The sequence below is a fragment of the Bos grunniens genome, chromosome 20 (assembly GCF_055505025.1).
Source record: "Bos grunniens cultivar Pamir isolate PY7600 chromosome 20, Bosgru_T2T1.0, whole genome shotgun sequence".
In the NCBI taxonomy this organism is placed as follows: Eukaryota; Metazoa; Chordata; class Mammalia; order Artiodactyla; family Bovidae; genus Bos; species Bos grunniens.
In genome coordinates, this window is record NC_141184.1 from 67,000,111 (window position 1) to 67,009,712 (window position 9,602).

The 9,602-nt window shown below is 48.2% G+C and overlaps 1 long non-coding RNA gene across 1 annotated transcript; it reads right to left on the reverse strand.

Annotated features, from left to right (window-relative positions):
- Positions 1–843: 843 nt before the first annotated feature.
- On the reverse strand, positions 844–1,855 carry LOC147350573 (uncharacterized). Its single transcript, XR_015148576.1, has 2 exons — positions 1,696–1,855; positions 844–1,367 (listed from the first exon to the last, which is right to left on the reverse strand). It is a non-coding gene; the product is annotated as an uncharacterized LOC147350573 (long non-coding RNA).
- Between the last annotated feature and the right edge of the window lie 7,747 nt (positions 1,856–9,602).

The following is a 9,602-nucleotide window of genomic DNA, read 5'->3' on the forward strand; positions in this document are numbered from 1 at the left end:
GATTCCTGCTGCGGAAAGTTCATTCGAATAGCCTTTGGTGAGGGCCCCTGCCTGGGGGCATGGGGGAAGCAGCCCTCTCCCCGCTCCACCCCCCATCCAGGAGGACCAGCTCCAGATCAACCCAGGATTGAATAACTAGGTCACCGTGTAACTCAAATGGCCAAGAGATGGGGGGCATTGGGCCACTGGTTCAAAGATGTCACGGCAGGGTGCAGTTCACATTCTGCTAATTTCAACACAGTCAGTGACCCACCCCGCAAGAATGCACAGCTAGAGCCTCCCCTCTACTGTCACCAACAAAATGTATAATAATCAATTTGGTATTTCTTAAATTACACATAAAATAAAATGGAAAGGCCCACAAGGAACAGGAAAACCCAGACCAAGCGTTAAAGAACCAGGAAGATTCAGAAATGCCTGCTCCTCTCCGTGAGAGAGAAAGGCGATGTTTCCCCTACATAAGTTCCCCGTAATAATTTTTATTTGAATAAATAAATCCTGGTAAGTGAGAACCCAAATTTTCCCAAGGCCTGTATTTCTCCCCTCGATGTGTTTGGTAGGTGGTCCTTCCTCAGCAGTTGGGATAATCCTGACGATCCTGGGCAAGCTGGAAGGGAGCAAGTCTGTAAGGAAGCCAAGAAGTAATCCCCGCGACCCCCCTCCCCGCTCCCCACTCGCCGCTCCCCCGCCAGACTCCCAGGGTTAAGAAAGAAACCCTGTAAGGAATCACGAGACTGGAAATTAAGGGAGGCTGAATTTCACATTATCTAGATGGTTGGTGACTGTGTGCATCCTTAAGGGGACGAAAGGTATTTGTTATTTTTATTGGATTATTTTTCGTAAAAAAAAAAAAAAAGCCAGATACAACCGCCTTTGATACAGAAAGAGAAAAATGAGGAGATTGGGGTAACCGGGCTTAGAGGGTCAGGGCCCACCGGCAGGTCATCACATCTAAAAACACTTCCCCGCCAAGCCTGGCCTGCAGATCTCCGCCCAGGGTTCACCGTCGGAGGGGAAAGCCGAGAGCGACCCCAGGGCCTTTGCGAAGGCTAGAAGACTAGCCAACCTGCGCGGCCTCTTTCTTCTGCGCCCTGTCCTCAGACCCGGTCGTAGGCTGGCGAGGCGCCGCCGCCAGAGGCTAGAACGGCGGCCGGATTCGGAGGTCCCACTCACTCTCCGGGCTTGAAGGGTTCGAGCCTCTCCCCTCACGAGCCGCCCGGAGCCCGCAGGCTGCGGTGCGAAACATAGCCTGGCGCGCCGCAGGGTCAAGAAGCCCAGTCTGCCTCCTCCAAGTGTCAAAGCTGATTTTCCTCCGGACGCGGGCAAGCAAGGTTGCCCACGAGTCGCCAAAGCGCTGCTCTCAACAACTATTTTCGTGGTTAGAAAAGGAAAAAGAAATCACCCCCTCCCTCGCGAGTAATAGGCACCCCAAGACTTCCCCTAGACGGGTCGGTTTCAGCCTGTCAGTTTCGTCCTGGGCCCGAGTTCTAGCCCCCGCTTTCCCGGGACCTTCACCCTGGCCCCCGCCTCTTCTCCCCACCCTCCCAGACCCCGAAGGGGCGGCGGGGCCTGGCCGAGGGCGCTGCGCGTGACCCCGAGCGGAAGGGCCCCAGTCTGGGTCCTAATGCGGGTGGCGTCTCCCTTGACAGGCGGCGTTTGGGGACAACAGCGGGGACGGGAGATAAGGTGACATACCAGAGCAGATTTGGTGCGCGCGCTGATACTCCTCTCCCAACAGGAAACGCGGAGCTATTTAAAAGACCCTATCGATTACTTTATCTTTCCCGGAGGAAAGCTTCTTGCCGAGAGACAAAAGATGTTCCCTACCTAGAGATACAAGGCCACAACCCTCCACACACGGGGACGGTCTGCACACGCGACGCCCAATGAGGGCGCAGGGACACACGTACCCAGTCGTGTGTGCCAAGCACGGCTCTGGACGGCCGGAGAGGACAAGGTAGCAAGGGGAATTTTACAGGATCATCCGCTGTGCCCTTTGAAATATTTTTGACCGTGTGCACTTAGAACACACACAAAGAAAGTGCCTATGTACTTAAATACGTGTCTGGGTACCCGTGTCGTTTCAGCAAATTTAAGGCGCACCAGTAAGCGCATTCAAAGCGGGTTTTACTGGTCTCTGGGAACGTATTCCGTAGATACACGTCTCAAAAGTAAACGCTCCATTGTGCTGTTTCTAAGTGCTTCAAAGTCTACAACAGTCATGTGTACACTTAAAGACTGGGGACGCGTCAACACGGCCCTTTAGACTCTAAAGTTCAGCGTGTGCTCTTCTCGCGTCTGAATTCGCGCATTTCGCCGATCTGTTGCGAGCGCAGAATGCCATCAGCCGTATCCCCTCTGCTGACACTGAATCTGCTCTGGAATCCCGAAGTTTGGTGTCCGCCGGGTCCCCTGCGCCATGCCCCAGGGAAGCTTTTAAGAAATACCTACGGAACCGAATTTCACGGAATCGAATTTTTTTTTTTTTCTATGCAGCAATTGGCAATCTAGGCTTTCGCAATGTGCTCGGCTGTGAAAACTTTGCCGCATTTCGCAGAGCAGGCTAAAGGCGGGACAAGGAAGGAAGATAAGGAAAAACGAAAGGTGGCGGGCCTAGAAAGGTGGCGATCGCCCATTTCCAGCTTCATTTCGACACTGACCAGGCCCAGGCAATCCAGGGTGGAAGTTCCGGGGGCCGCGGTGTCAGCGCGAGCCAGGGAGGCCTCACAGACTCTCGAAGACCTCTCCGGAAAGCCTCGGCTGACGACCCCAGCCGGAGCCCCAGCACTGCTGACCCCGCAACGCTCCCCCACCCTCGAGCTATGGGCAAAAACAGGCAGCGGTTCTCCCAGGGCGCTTCCTCCCAAAGCTTCGCGTTCTTGCCAAAGGCTCTTCCAAAGCCGCGGCTCGCGAGCTGTCCACCCACCCACCGCGCAGGTGTGCCCCGGCCCTAGAAAATCCATTTTCCTTCTTCAGGGTTTTCCGAATCATTGTCTACCCAGCTCGAATGTCACCTGACTTTTCCAGCTGTGCTCTTCAGCGATGGGATCCTGAGTGACTAGTTGTAGCGGCGTCTCGGTTCTCTCCGCCGCTCCGCTCTGTGTTCACTGGAGCGGTTTGCAGCAGGGAGGGGAGGCGGGGGACCGCCGGACAGAAGAGAAAGCACGAAATTAACACGAAACGACAACGGAAGTTTGAAAGCGATTTGGGAAACATTAACACGAGTTTTAAAGCGGGTCACACCCACGGACGCAGGATAAATTCGGTTATAGAAATAGACTCCCCAAAGCAGGAGAAGGTGGCTTACCCAAAAGATGCTGTTAACAAAAACTGTCAAGTCAGAAATGCAAAGGCGTCGGGAAAAGGTAGTTCCTCTCTGAAAAAAAGAAAACAAAAAAATATTTTTTAACGTATAATAATACTTAAATTTGCAGGAAATGTCTCTAGAAGGATGTACATTTGTTTTCAGCCAGTAACCACATGTGTGGGGTGGGAATTAACTGCGAAGGGGCAAAAGGAAGCCTTTTTAAATTTATGCAAATATTTTTGTATTTTTTTTTAATTTTTGTAACTTTGTGGTGTTCCTCATACGGGTTTATTCATATGTCAAGACTCATCAAACAGTACAGTTAAACTGTGTTCGTTTTGTTCTAGGTTAATTATGCCTCAATAGAGTTTTGTTGGTTTTTTTTTTAATAAATAAATAAACTCAGAAACAACTTTATCTTTAGGGATGGGAACTGGGTGGCTGAGGGAGAGGCCTGGGATACTCTGCATTGTATTACCCTTTTTATGTGTTTATTTTGGGTTTTCGTCATTGTTTTGTTTTTACGGTGTATTACTTATTCAAGATATATAATGAGGATATTCCCTGATGTGACTCTAAAGCTATTGTTAAGGAAACCAACAAATGGAAGATGTTATTACATCTCCTTGTAGGAATAAGAAAAATTGCACCTTGCCCAAGTCCAGAAAATATTTGGGAAAGTGAAACATCTTTAAGGTATGTTCAGATTTGTTTCACTTGCTTGTTTGTTTGCTCCTGTGTTCCAGATACCAACGGAAAATGAGGACCCGAAACTTTTCTGGTGCTTGCATGTGGTGTGGGTGGTTGTCATCTCCTTGAGGACTGGAGGACTTAAAGGGTACCAGCCACGGGAGCGCTCCACGCAAGGCCACGCGCGGCTTTCCTGGCTGCTGTGCCCGGTATCCCACGAGTAGAGCACTATCCCGCTTGGAGCAAAGATGCGGTGGTCCCTTGCGCCGCCGCCGCCGCCGCCGGGAGAAGGCCAGATCCCGAACACCGTAAGAGTCCTCCGGAAGACGGAAGCAAGGTCTCGCTGAGGCTAAGCAGGCCTGCGGAATCTACGGAGCCCAGACCGGCCGCGGGGGGCGCAGCCTCTGTGGACCCAGGGCCTGGCCCACCTCCTTATGGAGAGCAGTGACTGCAAGGGTCCCACCTCTGTGTGGGGAACCAGATATAATATCCCTCCATTTATCGCCTGCAAGATAGGGAAGAGTCATTTTGGCCTTGTTAGGACAGATTCCAGATCTGGTTCTGACTCAGAGCTGTTTCAGATAGAGTTTTGGAGGCTGGCCCTCAAGAAACAGATGGACAGTGGGTCCAAGGCCAGGAGCCAGAAAATCCAGGACCTGCCAGAACAGCTAGCCTGGGAGCAGGGCCTGCGTGGGGTTAGCAAGCCTTCCTGCCAGCCTCATCGACTGCCACACTCACAGCCACCAGACCAACATCACCGTCAAGCAACAAGCCAGGGCACTGACTAATGTGGGGGAGCTGCATTCCCAGTGACCCCCTCAAAACCGGGGTCTAGCCCTGGACCCAAGGTCAGGGAGAAATCAGGAGGGCCAATTTGCTGAGTGCTATTTGGGACCATTGAGGTCCTGTTCCTCCACACATGGGTGTTAAGTCCTTTCAGTCATGTCCGACTGTTTGTGACCCTATGGACTGTAGCCTGCCAGGCTCCTCTGTCCATGGGATTTTCCAAGCAAGAATACTGGAGTGGGTTGCCATGCCCTCCTCCAGGGATCTTCCCCACCCAGGGATCAAACCCACCCAGGTCTCTTATGTCTTCTGCATTGGCAGGTGGGTTCTTTACCACTAGCACCACCTGGGAAGCTTGTCTCTTGGTAGTGCTGCACAACGGTCACCCCACTCCCCTCCGTCTGAAGCCCCACTGACCACTCTCCTCACTCTTCCTACCACTAATGCCTTAGCTCCAGTTCTCTCTCAGACTGGAGACTTCATTGGATGGCTGCATGGGCAGAAGTTTCAAACTAGACACACCTTTGATTTGTAAGCTCCCAAAATGAGGGGTGGGGCCCGTTTAAATGTGCATTTTTTAAATGTACCCGCAGGGGATCCTGGCCTAGCTGTTTCCACAGCCCAGGAATCTCTTCCCCTTTTGTAAAGGTATAACGTGATTCATTATATTTGGGGTTTATCTTGGTTTTAAGTCTCTTAAAAGGTAATAGATGCATGTGGTAGGCAACAAAACAAAAAACAAAAGAGGGAAGTTGTCCTTAAAAATGTACTAAAAGTCATGTTTTATTCCTGACCTCCCCTCCCCCATTACTCTTCCCCAGAAGTTTTCATTATATTTTGCTTATCCTTCCAAAAAAAGAAATTCATATAAGCACACACACACACACACACACACACATATATATATATATATATACACACATATGCCCATATTTAAAATAGAAATTCTACATCTTGGTTTGATATTTAATGTCTCAAAATGTATCCCTAAGAATACATATAAATGAAGTAATTTTTTCTCATGGCTGCTGGTTTTGTGTTCTATTGGTGAACATAATTTTTTTCAATCAGTCTTCCAAGATAGATATATTGGTTTTTAAAAAATGTTTTGATTCTTAAAAAAAAAAATAGAACTGCAATGAAAATACTTTTCTATACATACATGTGTGTGTATAGAATACTCCTAGAAGTGGAAGTATTTGTTCAAAGGGCTTATATATTTTTTATTTTGATAGCACTAAATTGCTCTGAAGTTTACCAATTCACACTTTCAATCAACAATGTAAGAGAGTGACGAGGCAGAGTAATTATCAGATTCTGTGATCTTTATCAAGCTGGTGAGTGAAAACATTTGCCTCATGGTTTGTGGTTTTTAATTTCTTCCTTCTTTCATTCCTTTAAACTAGCAAAGTTCTGCTACTCCTGCCCAATTTTTCAATTGTTTTGCTGAGTCATTTTCTTGTTGATTTACAGAAACTCTTTTCATACTGTGGAAATCAGAGGGGTTTTGGTCATTATTTCTAGCACTTAAACTGTGTGTCATTTTCTCTTTGATTCTATTCTGTTTTGTTTATTAAAAAAAATATATTTATGTATTTATTTATTTGGCTTCCTTAGGTCTCCCAGTTGCAGCATGTGGGAGCTTTAGTTGTGGCACAAGAATCCTTCATAGTGGCACTGTGGGATCTAGTTCCCTGCCCACGGATCAAATTGGGCCCCCCGCACTGGGATCAAGCCACTGGACCAGCAGGGAAGTCCTTCCACTCTGATCTTGTTTTGTTTTTTGTTTTGCTGTACACATGTTATTTTTATGCCATCAGGTGATACAATTCAATTTCTACGTCTTTAGTTCTGCTTATCCACTCTTCCAAATATATAAACACTCCAAACTTATTATCTTAGTCATCTATAGCACTGCTATGTTTCATTTCTTAAGTTTAAATTTTTAATCTCTCTGGAATTAAATATATGTAGTGTGAGATTAAGGCTATCCAGGTATCTCAGCTGGTAAAGAATCTGCTTGCAATACAGGAGACCCTGGCTTGATTCCTGGGTCGGGAATTTCCCCTGGAGAAGGGAGAGGCTACCCACTCCAGTATTCTTGGGCTTCCCTGGTGGCTCAGACAGTAAAGAATCTGCCTGCAATTCGGGAGACCGGAGTTGGGAAGATCCCCTGGAGGAGGGCATGGCAACCCACTCCAGAATTCTTGCTTGGAGAATCCCCATGGACAGAGGAGCCTGGTGGGCTACATAGAGTCTATGGGATTATGAAGTGTTGGGCATGAATGACTAAGCACAGCACAGCACCGTGTGAGAATAATCCATTTACCTTTCCCTAACATCACTTTCAATTTATGTGGAATGTGTGTTGCTGTATGGACCACACTCCCCCAAATAGCATAATGTCACAATTAACAGGTACCTTATTTACCATGTTAGCCAGTTTCATTTTGTAAGTTAGACAACCACCAATATGCCTCTCCGCCCTTCCCCACTGCCCAGGTGAGTCCAAGTAACAACACGGGATGTTTCTCAGCACAGCTGGAAGGGACCCTAAGTACACCTAAAACCACCAAGGAGGGGGCACAGGTTCAATCTCTGGCTGAGGAAGTAAGATCCTGAGTGCTCTCAGGAAGGGAGGGAGGGGAGCGAGGGGAAAAAAACACCAAGGATACAAAGATGAAACCAGTAACCAGAGAAGAAAAAGAACATGCTCAAGATGAGCCAGTCAGAGGAGCAGGGCTAGAATCCAGAACTGGCTCACTGTCTAGTACTCATCTGGTACAACTCTGCCTCCTTCAGGGTCTGTGTGTCTGGGGCTGTGCAACCCCAGTCCGTCAGTGTGACTCAAGGATGCACGGACTCTGGTGGTCCAGGGGTTAAGAGTCCCCCTTACAGCGCAGGGAACGTGAGATCGATCCCTGATGGGGGAACTGGGATCCCACATGCCAGGGGGCAGTCAAGTCATACATGGCAACGACTGAACCTGCACTCTGGAACCCACGCCTCACAGCTAGAGAGAGGCCTGTGTGCCGGGGTGAGAGATCCCGCATGCTGCAACGAAGAGCCAAAGAGCCAAAAACAAATAAATAAATAACTTTTTAAAGAAGAGATGTAGAAATCAGGCCAAGTATCCATTAGTGACTAATGAGTCACCTGGAGGCTGGGTGGAAGTTCTGGCCCATTCTTCTAGGCCTTTCTCCGGGCTTCCCCCACCCATCTTCGCACCTTCAACATAAACTCACACACCACCTAGCAGCCAGGCGGATCTGCCTGCTCTCTCCACTTTTGTGTGCTCCAGGTCCTTCTTACGGCTGAACAACTTTGGACAGACAGTCTTTAAAGCAGCCCAGAGGACTTCCTGCCTGTCCCAGCTGGCTAGAGAAGGCTAGACCCTGGGGCAAAGGAAGCCACAAGGCTGAGAGATTACAGGGGCCTGGGAGACATGGAGATAGTATTTCCAAGACTCTACTCAGACTGACCAGAAATCAAGACCAGTTTATAATCGGTGGGGCCCAGCGCACAACAAATGAAATGTGGAGCCTCTTGTTCAAAACTTACCAAGAATTTTCAGACAGCAACAACAGAACACAGAGCCCTTCTAAGCTCAGGCCCGTGTGAGTGCACAGTTGGCAGACTCATGAAGCCAGCTTTCAGGGAAGGACAGGGTTAGTTAAAGGGGCAGGCAGGAGAAGGGTTCCCCCCCACCCCAGATTTCTACAGCTCAGATTTTAGGGTAGAAGTGAACTGGGGGATTAGTCGTAATAGCCAAAAGGTGGAAACAACCCAAATGTCCATCAACTGATGAATATAGAAGCAAAATACGGTATACCCATACAACAGGATATCATTCTGTCATAAAAAGGAGCAAAGTACTGATATGTGCTATAACATGGATGAACCTTGAAGAAAACATTATGCTAAGTGAAAGAAGCCACATGTTACGTGATTCCATTTGTCTGAAATGTCTAAAATGGGTCAATGTATAGAGACAGAAAGTAGATTAATTAGTAGTGATCTCGAGCTGGGGAGGTGGGAGATAGGGGAGGGCGTTGGAGTTGGTGGCTAAAGCCTACAGGTTTCCTTTGGAGATGATTAAAAAAATGTCCTAGAATTAGTTGTGTCATGATTGCAACTGTGAAAATATTGAAAGTCCTTGAATTGCATACCTTAAATGGATGAATTATATCTATTATCTCTCAATAAAGTTGTTACCTAAGAAGAAGAGGAGAAGATTAAGGATGTGGGGGAGGTGGAGGGGGTAAGAAATGGAGGAGATTGTGGAGGAAATGGAAGAAGAGGGGGAGGAGGAATTTTAAATGTCTCCCTCCCCTCTCTCCCTCACTCAGGTGAACTATATGTCAGAAGTCCCCTTGGCTTTGGCGAAGCCAGCAACCCCAGTCCAGCAGCCTGGCCCTCCTCTCTAGCTATGTGGGGCATGTACTGGGGGAAGGAGTAGTGTTCTGCTTCCTCTCCAGATGATACTTCAGCGATGTGCACTTAAAAAACAATAACAATTCATAGTTCAGTTCAGCCGCTCAGTCTTGTCCAACTCTTTGCGACCCCATGGACTAAAGTATGCCAGGCCTCTCTGTCCATCACCAACTCCCTGAGTTTACTCAAACTCATGTCCCCTGAGTTGGTGATGCCATCCAACCACCTCATCCTCTGTCATCCCTTCTGTCACGCTCAATTTTTCCCAGCATTAAGGTCTTTTCAAATGTGTCAGCTCTTCACATCAGGTGGCCAAGGTATTGGAGTTTTAGCTTCAGCATCAGTCCTTCCAATGAATATTCAGGATTGATTTCTTTTAGGATGG